This window comes from Rhinolophus sinicus, chromosome 18 (assembly GCF_057876585.1).
Source record: "Rhinolophus sinicus isolate RSI-liver-muscle chromosome 18, RSI-T2T, whole genome shotgun sequence".
Lineage (NCBI taxonomy): Eukaryota > Metazoa > Chordata > Mammalia > Chiroptera > Rhinolophidae > Rhinolophus > Rhinolophus sinicus.
Window position 1 is genome coordinate 16,427 of NC_142518.1, and position 13,864 is coordinate 30,290.

Genomic DNA, 13,864 nt, shown 5'->3' on the forward strand with positions numbered 1-13,864 from the left:
TGAGGACATTCTGAAGTGAAATATGTCACATTTCTTAAAACTGTGAATGTGGTCACGAAGAATAATAACATAGCTACTGATTAATCAACTCTAGTACCATTTGCTTGATGCATAATGAGTGGCAATAGTTTTACTGACTATAGTTTTTGCAAATCAAGGGAAATAATGCAAATAATCGGTGGAAATCCAACAAATATGTTAAATCTGGGATTATCAGTGATAACTGTAAAATTCTTTCGTCTTTTCTGTATGTGTGAAATTTTTCATAATAACGCATTGGGGGAGAAATATAGTAGACAGCAGGACAGATGTGGACTATGATCTATTGTTTGCCAAGTCCTGGTGAATTACCCTAGGCCAATACATCACTGTCTCGTTCTTAGAGCATTACGGTGAGCCGTGACAAGTAGTAGGTCAAAACACTTTTTATTCTTCTTCAAAGTGGTCTCGGTTATTTTAATTCCTTTGGTCTTGCATGATATTTTAGACTCTGATTACCCACTTCGACATATACCACCCTTTATGTATATTGTGATGTCTGTTAGGATGTATCTCCATGTGCCAAGCACGGTGTCTTCATTATCCAAGGACTATCCTCTCCCCTTCCTCTTTGCTAAAAGATGACTATGTCTTTACTTATTGGTTGGTGATAAATGTATGACACCTGCCCATTTGTGATTCACTGGATGAAGGCTGATGTCTTCATTGATTCATTCAACACTTGAGAAATATTTCTCAAATGTCAGGTATGAGCCTGCCACGATTATTAGGCACAGAAGATACATCGGTAACTAATGTTCCTTGTGATAAATTCATTGAGGCGGGGAACACATAACAAATGATGTAAATATTGATTTTTTTAAAGGTAACAAGTACTATGGAAAAAATAGAAAAAACCAACTAGAGGGGATCGGCAGTGCCAGTGGTGTAGCTGCAATGTTAAATAAAGCAGTGCCTTAGTTTCCTAGGCCTGCTGTAACAAGTACCACATAGTGTGGACTTAAAAAAAAATGTATTGTGTCACAGTTCTGGAGACTATATGCCCATAATCAGGGTGTTGGTAGCATTGGTTCCTTCTGAGGGCTGTGAGTGAAGGATGTGTTATAGGCCTGTCTCCTTCACTCGTAGACCTGTCTTCTCTCTGTGTCTTCACATCATCTTTACTCTATGTGTGTCTGTGTCCACATTTCTCCTTTTTTGACAAGAGGTATTGGATTGGTGATCTAATGACCTCACTTTACCTTGATGACCTCTGTAAAGACCCTTTCTCCAAAAAAGGCCGCATTCTGGGCCTGGGGGATATAACTTCCGAGCGTGAGTTTTGGGAGGACACAATTCAATGCTTAACAGACAGTCAGGATAGAATTCATTAATTTGTAAGGTGATACACACTAAATCTAATCTTTTTCCATAGGACTGTGTGATTGAGTGAACTTTGTCACTGAAAATATCTAAACTGTAATTGCTGATGGACGTAACCAAAAGCGGTTGGTCTTTCAAACTGTTTGAAGCCCAAAATCTGTGGAATCTCTATTCCCTTGCCATCCATCTCTTAAATTCATCTCATTCTTGGAGTAACTTGCCAACTACAACCAATAGCTGGTTTTATACACCATTACTTTGTTTTTACTTGATTCCTGTACAGCTGCTGAGACACTAGCAACATAGTTAGTTTGGAACTCAGCTAAGGACGAAGTTAACTAAATCAATTTCTTTCCCTTCCTGCCGTGTAACAAGAAAACCAATGCCACCGTTTTCATCAGTGTATGCTTAATGAAGGGATGAATGTTAAGCAGATACTTTGACCCCTCATGTGCCTATAGCTTTGGACACTGTGATGCTGGGGTTTTTTAATTCCTCAGGGCTTTTCTATTCCTCTTAGTAAACCGCCAAGATCCTTAGCCAGATGTGGAGGCAGCAAGGAGTTTCAGAAAATAGTGCAGCCTCTAGATTATGGAGCCAAAGTGATCTGGGTGTGAACCCTGGCCCCTCTATTTCTTATTGTGCAACCTGGCCCGGGTCACTTTGAGCTTATGAAGTGGAAGTTAATACGTATGAACAGATTCACCGTGAAATTTAAATGAGATGGTGCGTGTAACTCACATGCCACATAACGTTTAAAACATAATTACTTCCTTCCCTTCAAATTCTAATTTCTACTTAGTAGCCGTTGCATTTTAAGTTATTACATCAACACAATGACAGAGGGAGACGGGACAATGTTCGAGGGAGCTCTGAGTGATTTTTCAGAGAGAATTATTATTCTCCCAAGAGAATAACGATGGTAGGGCATACTTACTTTTTCAGTTAGAATAGCTGATTTTAAAAGATGCTATGCCATGTGCCAGGCATTGTAGTATTGAGACCAGCCACACACTAGCTAGTTATTTTTTAATTGAAGCTTCACCATTACTAACTATGTGAATTTGGGCATATTAAAAAGTCCAAACTCTAGTTCCCTTAACTAGAGGGGGGAGAATATTATGTTCCTCGTACGGTTATAGATAGAAATAACGCAGTAAAGGGCTCAGCAGATCGGGTACCTCATAGTCAGGTGTCTGTAGTTTTTAAAATAAGCAATGATGAGTACAACTTGTTATGAGCATTCACTTGGAGCTGAAGATTTGTTTCCCCAAAATCCGTTTTTCTGAGTATTTCTTAAAATCGGCTTTACTGAGGGTACAATTTACAGAGAGCAAACTGGGTCCATTTAAAGTGTTAGCAAATGAATAGTCACGGAACCACCACCATCAACAGACAGATCGCTCCCAGTGGTTCCATGGTGGTCCTGTTTGCAGTCCGTTGCTCTCCCACCCCCAGCCACAGACAACCACGGGCTTATCTGTTGTCATTAAACATTATCTGTTTTAGACTGGCATATACGGGAGTCACAGAGTGTGTACTCTTGTCTGTCTGACTTCTTCTTAGAATGCTTTTCACATTTAACCATGCAGTTGAGTGGTCATTAGTTTGCTATATTTTATTGCTGAGTAGAATTCCATTATATGGCTATACCCCAATTTGTTTATCCAGTCACGTGTTGTGAATTATTATACGTGACATCTGTTCTTTACATGTACATAGGGTTTCAATTCGATAAATGGACTTGATGGATCATATAACTGTACGTTTAGCATTTTAAAGACATGCCAAACTGTTTTCCATACAGGCTGCACTATTTCATAATCCCGTCAGCCACGGATGAGGTTCGCTCCAGTACTCATCAATTATTACACTTTTTATCTTAGTTCTGTTACTGACTGTGAAGTACTAGCTCCTTGGCTTTTCATTTGCATTTCCGTAGTGACTAATGAATGCTGAGCCTCTTTACATGGGTTTAATGGACAGTCAGTCCTATGTATTCTTTTAAGTGAAGCATCTGGTAACATATTTTTATTGTGGTTTTTTTTGTTTGTTTGTTTTGTTTTTTTTGGTTTGTCTTACTACATAACTTATGAGTTATAAGGGAGACATTTTATACTTCTCACTGTACAGACCATCCTCATTTCGTTACATTTATCTAAGTGTCTCATGTTTTTGTATCACCCAGAAAGCACAGCTCATGATGGAAGTAAGGTTCGGTGGATTAGGAAAAGGCCTGATCTGAAGCCCAGAATGACTGCTGCTTTTACTGTAACCAAAGCAACTGGAAAACCAGGGGCTCACAAGGCGGTGGATCAGCCCAGGAATGTTAACAGTGTAAGGGGAGGTATTTCCAAACTTACAATATTTCCAAAAGCCGCACATATGACTTGTGCCAAGTAAGGCCAAGTCCCAGACATGCTGACCTCTCAAAGTTGGGGCTCAGTGCTACTCCTGTGAACGCAGCACAGCAGCTGGAGGGAGGGGAGGGCAGCAGGAGGCTGTCTTAGGTCTGGGTCAGATTTTGCTTCCAGAAAAGCATCTTGGGTACCAGTGAGCCCAGAAGGGCTGGTGCTGAGTCTGCACATGTAGCGGCTGAATGAACTCAACCAAGGTTTGGCACACACAAAAGCCACCACCAAACACTGATGACCACAGACCAGCAGCAGAGTTGTGCCACATGAGTCTTGAGACCTTAGTCTCTGTGAATTAAATCCCATACTCAGGGAGAGAAGGACTAGAATCCAGGCCTTCTGAGAACCAGACTAGCCAGTAGTCTCATTGGAACTCGTGGGAGCTCATATATGTTATATATGAGATAACAAGCTCCTGGATTGACCTGATTATTTCCCACGAAAACATACTACTGGGGTGGGGGGGCCTGGTTGGGCCCAAAGTCCAACCCCTCCTCTGATCACCAGCCTGCTCTCTTGTCAGTCACGGGGGGAAAAAATCTTTTTAGTTACTTAGCCCAGAGTGGCTCCTTTTCTAATCGTCACTTCTTCATGTGAGACTGCAGGAGTTCTGAGAGAGGGAACTCCAGCATTAGGCCTCTGGAATAGGTGCCATTAATAGTTCTGATGATGACACTTAGAACTCACATGAGTGAACATATTAAAAATAATGGTAAAACTTTTTTAAATAAAGTTGTACTTGAGACTTACTGCTATTAGACAAGACTAATATTTATACTCATATTTTCCCATCTATTGAGCAGATAGTGTACTGGATAGTAGAACTGGAATAGAAACATACTGAGAAAATTGTGTGTATGCATTGTTCTCTTTTCTCGACTGGTAATTTAAACTTTGAGTCTAATCTTCTTCCTGGCATCACCTCAGAAAAACGTGGTCAGAGCGGGAAAAAATGCTTACAGACCCAGTTATACAGAAACTCTACAGCTAGGAGTATACTCTGAGGAACTGATATTAAATGTGTGGACAGTGTTAGAATATTCATTGCAGAGAAATAGTTGAAGTCAACCTAGATTTAACGGGAGGAAGTCTATAAAGACGATATATACGTGATGGCATATACGCAACCATTTATAATCATGTTTACACAGAATATGTACGCAGTGGGAAATAATCTTGATGTATGTGGAATTTCTTAAAAATGTAGTAACGGTCTTGGTTAAATTTCAAGGAACACAACACCTACCAAGACTAAATCACAAACAAATAGAAAATCTGAATAGACCTGTAACAAATAAGGAGATTGAATCCGTAATCAAAAATCAAATAGAGTAGTGCATACAGAAAGGGCTTTGGGAAATGGGGAGAGGTCTACAAACGTAAGCTTTTATTGCAGAACACTTAGCAGAATTGTGTCTATAGGTTTACCCAAATTACTTAATGTCTGAATGACTAAATAAGTCTTTTCAACATCTGATTGGTAGAAAAGGGAATGGTGAAGATGCTGAGGAGTCACCCTCCCAATGTCACAGGGGCTCCTCGGTTCATGCTCTTCTAAGTTTGCGGCACTTCAGTGTGTGAGCAACTTGGGGAAATAGGAATTTAATTTTTAAATGACCCGAATAGCTCCTTCTCCATAGTAGACACACAAACGGTCAACAGGTACTGAAATGTTAAAGATCATTAGTCATGATGGAAATACAAATTAAAACCACAATGTGAAACCCCTTCACGTGAAACAGAATGGCTACAATTGAGAAAAATAAAACAAATGGCAGCAACAATGTGGAGAAATTAGAACCCTTAAATGTTCCTTCTGAAAATGTAATGGTGGCCTGAGTGCACTATAGTTGGGAATTTCTAACCCATAAAAAAATTCCCATGTGGTACAAGTCCACTTCTAGAAGTAGACCCCCCAAAATTGAAAACAGATGTTCAAACAAACACTGATACATGAATCCACAGCAGCACTGTTCACAACAGCAGAGGCCTAAACAATCCAATGACCATCTTAATCAGCAGTGAAAACTAAGTAAGTAATTGTGCAGCTACTCCAGGATTCTTTGGATTGATATAATTATGAACATATTAATAATTTCTAGAAACATATATCCCCATAGCACACACAAAGACTTTTAATGTACCACATGGCATGTTTACTAATACACCAATATATTTAGTTCCTCTACAATAAATACCCAAAAAGTTGATAAATCTGTCTTCAGTAATCAGTGTTTCATTATTTTCTCCTATTATGGAAGTAATCTAGACGTTAAATACATATCCATCATTAATTTAGATAACAAAACTGTTAAGTTTCAAATTACCAAATACACGTAGAAAACCTTTTCAAAGCTTATGTACAATATAATTATCGCTGAAAAGTTTACATAAATATCTTTTATTTCCATTGTATCTATCTTACATACTAGTTAAAAATTAAAGATGTCAAAAGCAGTTATTACCGAAGCTATTTTCTGGACACATTTTGTAACACAGATAACAAACTTAATTTTAGAAACCCAGTTAAAATATAAATATTTTATGTTACTGACTTTCACAGATACGACTATGTGATGAACACAAACTAAAACCAGCTTTAATATCAAATATTTCACCACATCATCTGATCCTGAAAAGCACTTGGGTCAGTTAGTATTTTATTTCTTAATTTATGTAAGCATTTAATTTCTTCAAACCGATCAAATATTACACTAGTAACACCATCCACAGATACAAAACATCTTACCACACACAAACTGGTTTCACACAGGAATCACAAATTAACAGAATTAGTAATAACTTTAGAGAACGCACAAGATGGTTCACCAAGAAAACAGCTGGTTGTCACAAGAGCTCTGTAACACAATTTCAATGTAGAAGTTTTTACCATTCCGGGATCCATCGTCTGTAAAAGGACAGTGAGGACTAAATAGTGAGACAACCAACCAGCCTGCTTACAGCTCCGGCCAGGAAGCCAGAGGCCCCTCCACACTGAGTGCAGAGGAAGCAGCCCTCCCAGGGCCAAAGGGTCACCCCCAAAGACAGTCAGAGAAAGTACAGACCTTCGTCAACCAGGAGGTCAGGATGGAGGTGTGGACAGGGTGTCTCCGGTCTCCCACAAAATGGGAGGCACCTCCAGCCCCAACCCACTAAATCGTGGTTTCCGGGAGGTGCTACTAGACTAGGATCTGTCCAGCTCTAACGGGTGAGGAAGGCTAGGGGGACAGCTGCCCCTTATGGGCTTAGGCCCCTCAGGACACACTCCCCTGGGAGCTGGCACAGCCAGGCAGAGGCGCATATGGAACCCCACCTTATCCCACTGGCTACTAGGCACAATGGAGTAAGTGCACCTGGCCGATGGTGGGGACGCCGGTCTGGACAGAACCGCTTAACTCCCCAGCCTGTGGGGCCGGCTCCAACGACAGGCTTACGGGAGCCTGTGCCTGTGTTCCGTCCCCGTGGTAGTGACTTCTTAGGACAAACGACATGTGTCTTAGGACAGACACAGATACAAGAAAAAACGAACACCTCTGGGAGGAAAGAATATAGAGTGTCTAGGTGCAAGAAGTTAGCTGCACAAGTATTTTTTTCTGACGATCTAAATTCAGAAAAGAGACAAAAGCCTCGCACCCCTTCTAACTTCTACCCAACACCACAGACAGAGACCAGGAATTATGATACATGCACACCTAGAATTCACATCACCATGAAATTTCCAAATACAGCGAGCAGAAATCAGGTAAATATGACATTTAGACAAGGATGGGAGTGGACTCTTAGATTTTAGATGTAAAAATGGGAGATTTACAGGTAATTCAGGAAAAGCTGAACACACGTGGCAGGTACATTTGGTGAGGCTCCTGCATGGACTCTTCCTGTCTACTGCTAAGGGGATTGTGCTCAGGGTTTTATTTGTGCTTCACAGTCTTTAAGGAGGCAGGAAAAGGGGAGCCGGGCTGGATGAGGGAGGCTTGTGTGGTGAAAGCTGCCCCTTATCCTTTTCTTTTCCTTTGTTTACCTCAGCGGGCCTGGGGCAGTTGTGGGCTGTGTTTGCATTTCAGATCTCCTGGCGGGGGGGGGGGGGGGTGTTATGCTGAGACTTTGTCATTTCTATCAGACTGAAAAAATCAGCTTCCATTTTTCTCAAGTTTACGATTTGTTATTAAATCCTTTAAAACCTGTTTCAACATATAAGTTCTAAAAATCTTAAATCTCCAGAAAGATTTTTAAAATTTGCACATCTTTTGATTTTCCCTTCTGCCTTTTTTAAACCTAATGCTGACATTAGCATCTGCTAAGACCTAAGAAGCTGAATAACTCATTGAAATAATTAAGAATTTATTTCTTTGTATCCATTAGTATTAAAAATGGGGTCTTTCTTTAGGTTCCAATAAAACACCTGTTTGTCACAAGAGTTCTCTGACACACTTTCCAATTAGAAGTTTTTCGAATTCAAAGGATTCATACTCTGGCCACTGATGGTAGGATTTTAATAGCTACTCAAACCAAAAAGCCTTCTCACAGCTTAACCAAGGAAGCCAAAGGCTTTCTGTCCCTGTGGTATTTCCTTGTCGTGACAAATGACACAAGAGACTTACACATATAAAATGACCATCTCTGGGAGAGAAGGTTCAATCAAGAAAACCTGTGAGTCGCTGCTCCCGAGAAGCTAGCCTCACAAACATGTTTTCCTGCCAGTCTACACGTAGAAGAGGGGAAAAGGACATGCAGCACTTCTAAATTCTCTCAAACCCTGCAGAAATAGACCAGAAAGGCTCACAGGGTGAACAAAAACACCACTTACCTTTGCCAGCAGACATCCCCAAGCTCTCAGCTGCAGCGGTTTCCAGAAACTAGCAGTGCCCCAGCCATTAATTCTCCTCGCAGGCACCCCAATACTGTGGGGGCTCTAAAGAATTAATTCTTCTGCTCGAACTTAGTAAGTGTGTTATCGGAGAGCAGGTCGGAGTCACCACAGGAAGGCATTCCAGGATGTAAGAACAATGTCTGGTGAAAAAGGTAAGCAGGCCGAGGATTCATTAAAAGAAAGAAAACATATTCCCAAAATGCAGGAATGGACAGGCCCAGGAGGAAAGCAACTGTGCCGGAACAAAAAAAAATTAGGATGATATTTGAATGAGGGCGCAAAACATTCAAGGATGGAGTCACAGGTGAGCCCAGGGCATTTCCAGGGCGTTCCCAGGGTGCGTCTCTGCTGACCACTCCCTCCCACCAGGAAGAGGGATTCCCTTGTAGGAACTGTCCTGAGGACACAGGGTGGAGATTTTTCACAGCCTGCAATGCTAATATGTTATAATCCATTACAATTAGCTGTAGCTGCACTTTTTCTTAGGAATAATATCATCTCCTCTCTTTTCTTTGTTTCCCCTCACATCTTCCTTCCTTTCCTCCCCCCTCTCCCCAGGCACTGTTCTCTCTGCCTATGGTAACAACTTCTACCTGATCTAATTAACAGAACCAGATTAATAAAATTAAATCAAATTTTAACACGTGCACATGGGGAATTCACATACGTGTGTTCATATACGTGAATTCCAAAGGCAGCGAGGTCAGATTGGGTGCTTGGCAGGTAATTTAGGGAGAGTGGCACACTCTCAGGAGGTAACTTGTTGTTAGGCAACCCAGAAAATAATGGGAATGGGGGAAGGGTGGTCAGCAGGCTCCACTGGGCGTCTTCCCGCCTTATGCTAAGGAGTTTATGCCAAGGGTCCCTCCCTAAACCAGGTCTTTCCATCTGAATCTCTTAGACAGGAAGGGGGGAGGGTCAAAGGCTGTTTCAGAGTCTTTTGTTCCCTAACAAGGAGCTTAAAGTCAATGTGCACAAAGACAAAACTTTTGGTCCTCTTCATTCCCACCTTTGTAACTTTAATACAAGTTTCACATCCAGAAGTTAAATTGGTATATTGTTCCATATTTCATTGATCTAATCACCCAGTCCTGAGAAGAAGTTAGTTTAAATTGTTGAATCTTATTTCATGCCACCGTGATGCAGATATACTCCCAAATTTCACCTTTTGATACGGGTTAGTTAGCATGTCCCTAGGCAGACAGGGAGGTCCCTGGTGGAATAAACAAAGACAGCCATATCCTAAAACTCCAGGTTTTGAAATCACTCCCTCGCTCCAGGACATAATGTAACAAGGCCTTGAGGTTAATCATAAAATTCCTTTTGGCCTGACAAATGGAGCAGATCTGGTAGACCAGGGTGGGTAACTTTGCTAATTCCTTCAGGATGGGCAAGCAGAGCAAACCTGGTAGATGAATTTCATTAGAAGGCACCAGTTCCCTTCTTCAAACAGCTCCCCTTCCCCAAACAGGCAGGGAAGGTATAAAAGTAAGGGCTTTTGCCTCAGTCATGGGGCCACACCCATTCGGGACCCCCTCCAGCTCGGGAGCTCTGACTCTTTGCTTTCAATAAACTATCCTCTTTTTAAAATTCTTTGCCTCTCTTGAGTCCGTGACTCCATTCTTGGGTCTCACGAGACACGATCTGGCCTGTACCCAGAAACTGCCGGCAGATCCAACATCATCTACGTCATTTGGGGAATCACAGGAAAATATTCCTCCATCACTTTTATTAACTATCTGATGACTTGCTTCGGTGGAGGAGTCAGAAACTTTCCTCTACCCTCGAGCTTCTTTTGGCTGCTCTGATAATCAAATAGACATAAGAGACAGATTAGCAAGAGAAAATAAGCAGATTTAATACATACACATGGGAACCCCTCACACAGCAGAGTCAGAGACCACACATGCAGGAGAGGTAGGGACATAGGAACATAGGCAACGGGTAGTGAGCTAGGGATGAAGTAAGGTCCCTTGGGCGCTTGAAAGTGTCCCTGCAGGGGGGTGACAAGAGCAGATGTTTCATGAATATCTTGAAGCAAGTCAGACAAAGACGTATGTTGACTGAGACTGAAGGAGAAGGTCAGGGACAGGGACAGAAACAAAGAATGTGGGGTGTGGGGTGCTGAGCTGCTACCAGCCCAAGGTGTCTGACTGCACGTGACCTGTGGGTTTGGGGTCTCTCGGGGTGTCCCTGGCTGACTCTGCACTGTTCCCAGGTCTTCCGTATAAGACTATAGGCCCCCCAAGACTAAAGTTCCCACACCAGCCCAACACTCTGGACCTGAGGGTGGACCCAGCCATGGACGAGACCCTTATGTCAGGGCAAAGCTGAGGGACTCTCCCCCAACCCTCAGGACAGGTGCAGCTCCCGCAGCTGTGCAGGGGGAGCCTGTTCCAGCACAGCTGCCCCAGTGATATGGGAGAACTAGCTCCCTCACTACTGAAGTTTTAAGCCTCCCTCACTGTAGAAATTTTAAGTCTCCTTTTCCCCAGTTTCTTAGCTCCTTAGCCCCTGGCTTTCATTACTCTTCTAATTAGATTTCAGAAACTGATTAGAAGAGTAATCTGAATCTTTCTCAATCTAAAGATTCCTCCTAGCCTGCGTCACAGAATGTCTCTCACCCCTGCTTTAGAAAACTACTTACAAGCCTGTGACTTCCCAATATCCCCCAAGCCGTTCCGGACCCCCAGGCCAGTATATTTGCTGATGTTGTTTCCAACCCATTCTGGGCCCACCTCCTGCACAACTGAGGCCACCTAAATGACTGCTTGAATGGCCCCAGGCTCCATAGAGCTAACGGATTTATTAATTAAAATCTATTTTTCCTGGTGCCGACCCGGTGGCTCAGGCGGTTAGAGCTCCGTGCTCCTAACTCCGAAGGCTGCCAGTTTGATTCACACATGGGCCAGTGGGCTCTCAACCACAAGGTTGCCAGTTCAATTCCTCGAGTCCTGCAAGGAATGGTGGGCTCCGCCCCCTGCAACTAAGATAGAACATGGCACCTTGAGCTGAGCTGCCTCCAGGATGGTTCAGTTGGTTGGAGTGCATCCTCTCAACCATTAGGTTGCCAGTTCAACTCCTGCAAGGGATGGTGGGCTGCGCCCCCTAGGGGGCAACTAGCAACGGCAACTGGACCTGGAGCTGAGCTGCGCCCTCCACAACTAAGACTAAAAGGAAAACTTAAAGCTGAATAGTCCTGGAAGTACACACTGTTCCCCAATAAAGTCCTGTTCCCATTCCCGAATAAAATCTAAAAAAACAAAAAAATCTATTTTTCCTTAATCAGGGGCCTTGGGGATACAGATACCCCAACAAGATTGGCAGTACAATGCGGTCTTCCAGGCGGATCTCGGGACCCCTTCCTCTCATCTAGATCAGATAGGACGAAAGTTCCATGAATCCCCCAATAGGTAGGGACGGCTCTACGCCCCTGTCCAGCAGGAAGCAGATACAGAAGAAAAAAGCTTATGACCCTCAACTTTCCATGGAGATTCTATGGGGATCACGCCTCTCAAGGGTAAAAAAAGGCAGGCGGTTAGAGACAGGCATTGGGTCTCTGCATTCCTGCACCACCCACAGGATGTGACCTCCCAAAAAGACCTCCCCTTTCCGCCCAAAACTTCCCCTTTTCATTGTAATTATCTACCCCTATGAGGAACAAATGGGTACAAAATACCCACCTAGATTAAACCGGCCACTCACACCAGAGCAGTAAAGGCCACAACGACCTTCGTTTCACCTGGGCCTCGTTATACCCTCATTATAATATCATGCATATGCCTGGAAGGTCATTAATATCATTATAACAGACTGAATTATGGAAAGGAACATGCACAGTCCAAAAGGATGAGGTAATAGCCTCCTTTCAATCACAGGTGTCAATCAAGTGGTCCCACCCCCAGAAAGCAGCCGCCTATTTGAGAGAAAAAGGATAAAACTCCAAGTGCTCACCAGTCAGGCCCCTTTTTTGAGCGAGGCCTTTGGCCCTTGGGCCTTTGAGCCTGTTCAGCCTCTTACTTTCCTTGGGGCCTGTAAAGCAGGGTCTCTGGTCCCGCTCCCCACACAAGAACGCAGTACAAAGTGAGGCCAAAAAGGAACACCCACGGAGCCATAGGTAGGGGAGTCACACCGCTATATTCTCGCTGGCGACTGGGTTGGAGACACAGGAAGCAGGAGCCACATGATCCGCTACCTGCCGTCTGCGTCTCTGCCAACCAACCCCCAGCGCAGCCGCGACAGTTATATCCGTGGCCAGTGGCTCACTGGTTACAGCTGGTGGCCAACTAGTCACAGCTGATGACCATCTACTACCCGAGCCAGCACCTTTCCACATGAGGCCGAGAGCCTGGAAACTGCTCCCCGGGGCTCTGTCCCCACAGGGCTCCATTCAAACTCTTTGGAGTGGGCTGTCCCTTCTAATAATGGCCCTTGAGCCACTACTTTCTGCCTGGGTACAGTCCTACTTCTTTGGCGTGTATTATCTCTTCTAATAAACTACTCTTTAACCACTTTATTTGTGTGTCTCGTTCAATTCTTCGCTCGAGACACCAAGAACCTGCACACAGCGCCAAGAAGAGCCCCCCCTCCATTACCACCAGGAGCCTGGTGTTCAGCTCCCCCTGCAAATGCTGCACCTGGAGTGGAGGCCCCAAAGCCCCTTCAGCCCCAGCGCCCAGGCCACAGCCTGGGATCCCACCACAGCCTGCCTCCCCAGCTCTCCCTGGGGGCTACAGTCTTGTCCCTGCAGGCCTCCCTGTGGCCTTTCCATACCCAGGCTTTCGGGTCTCAGACCTGGGTTCCCTCTGAGTGGTCCTCCTGGGCTGCCTCTCTTACACGAAAAATAAATCTTTGGTTTGCACCCCACTGCCCCCAGTTGTGGTGACTTACAGAGGCTCTCTAAGCACACTGGGAGTTTAAAAACGGCTCTGGGGAAGGTCAGGAGCCAGAGAGGAGGGTGGCATAAGGCAGCATAGGTAAGAGCCAGGTAAGGGAAGGTAGTTAATTCAGGTATGCAAAGCCCAGTGCTGGGTTTCACCTCCAGGACTCTACATTCCTGCAGGCAGCTGCCAGGGCACAGATGACTGCACCTGGGGCACAGCCCTGGGTCTGACACCTTGGCTCAGAAGCCTTTGGAATGAAGAGCGTTTCCTGACTTCCGCTCAGGTGTGATTCCCATGATGACCACGAGATGGCAGCAGAGAAGATATTTTCCTGC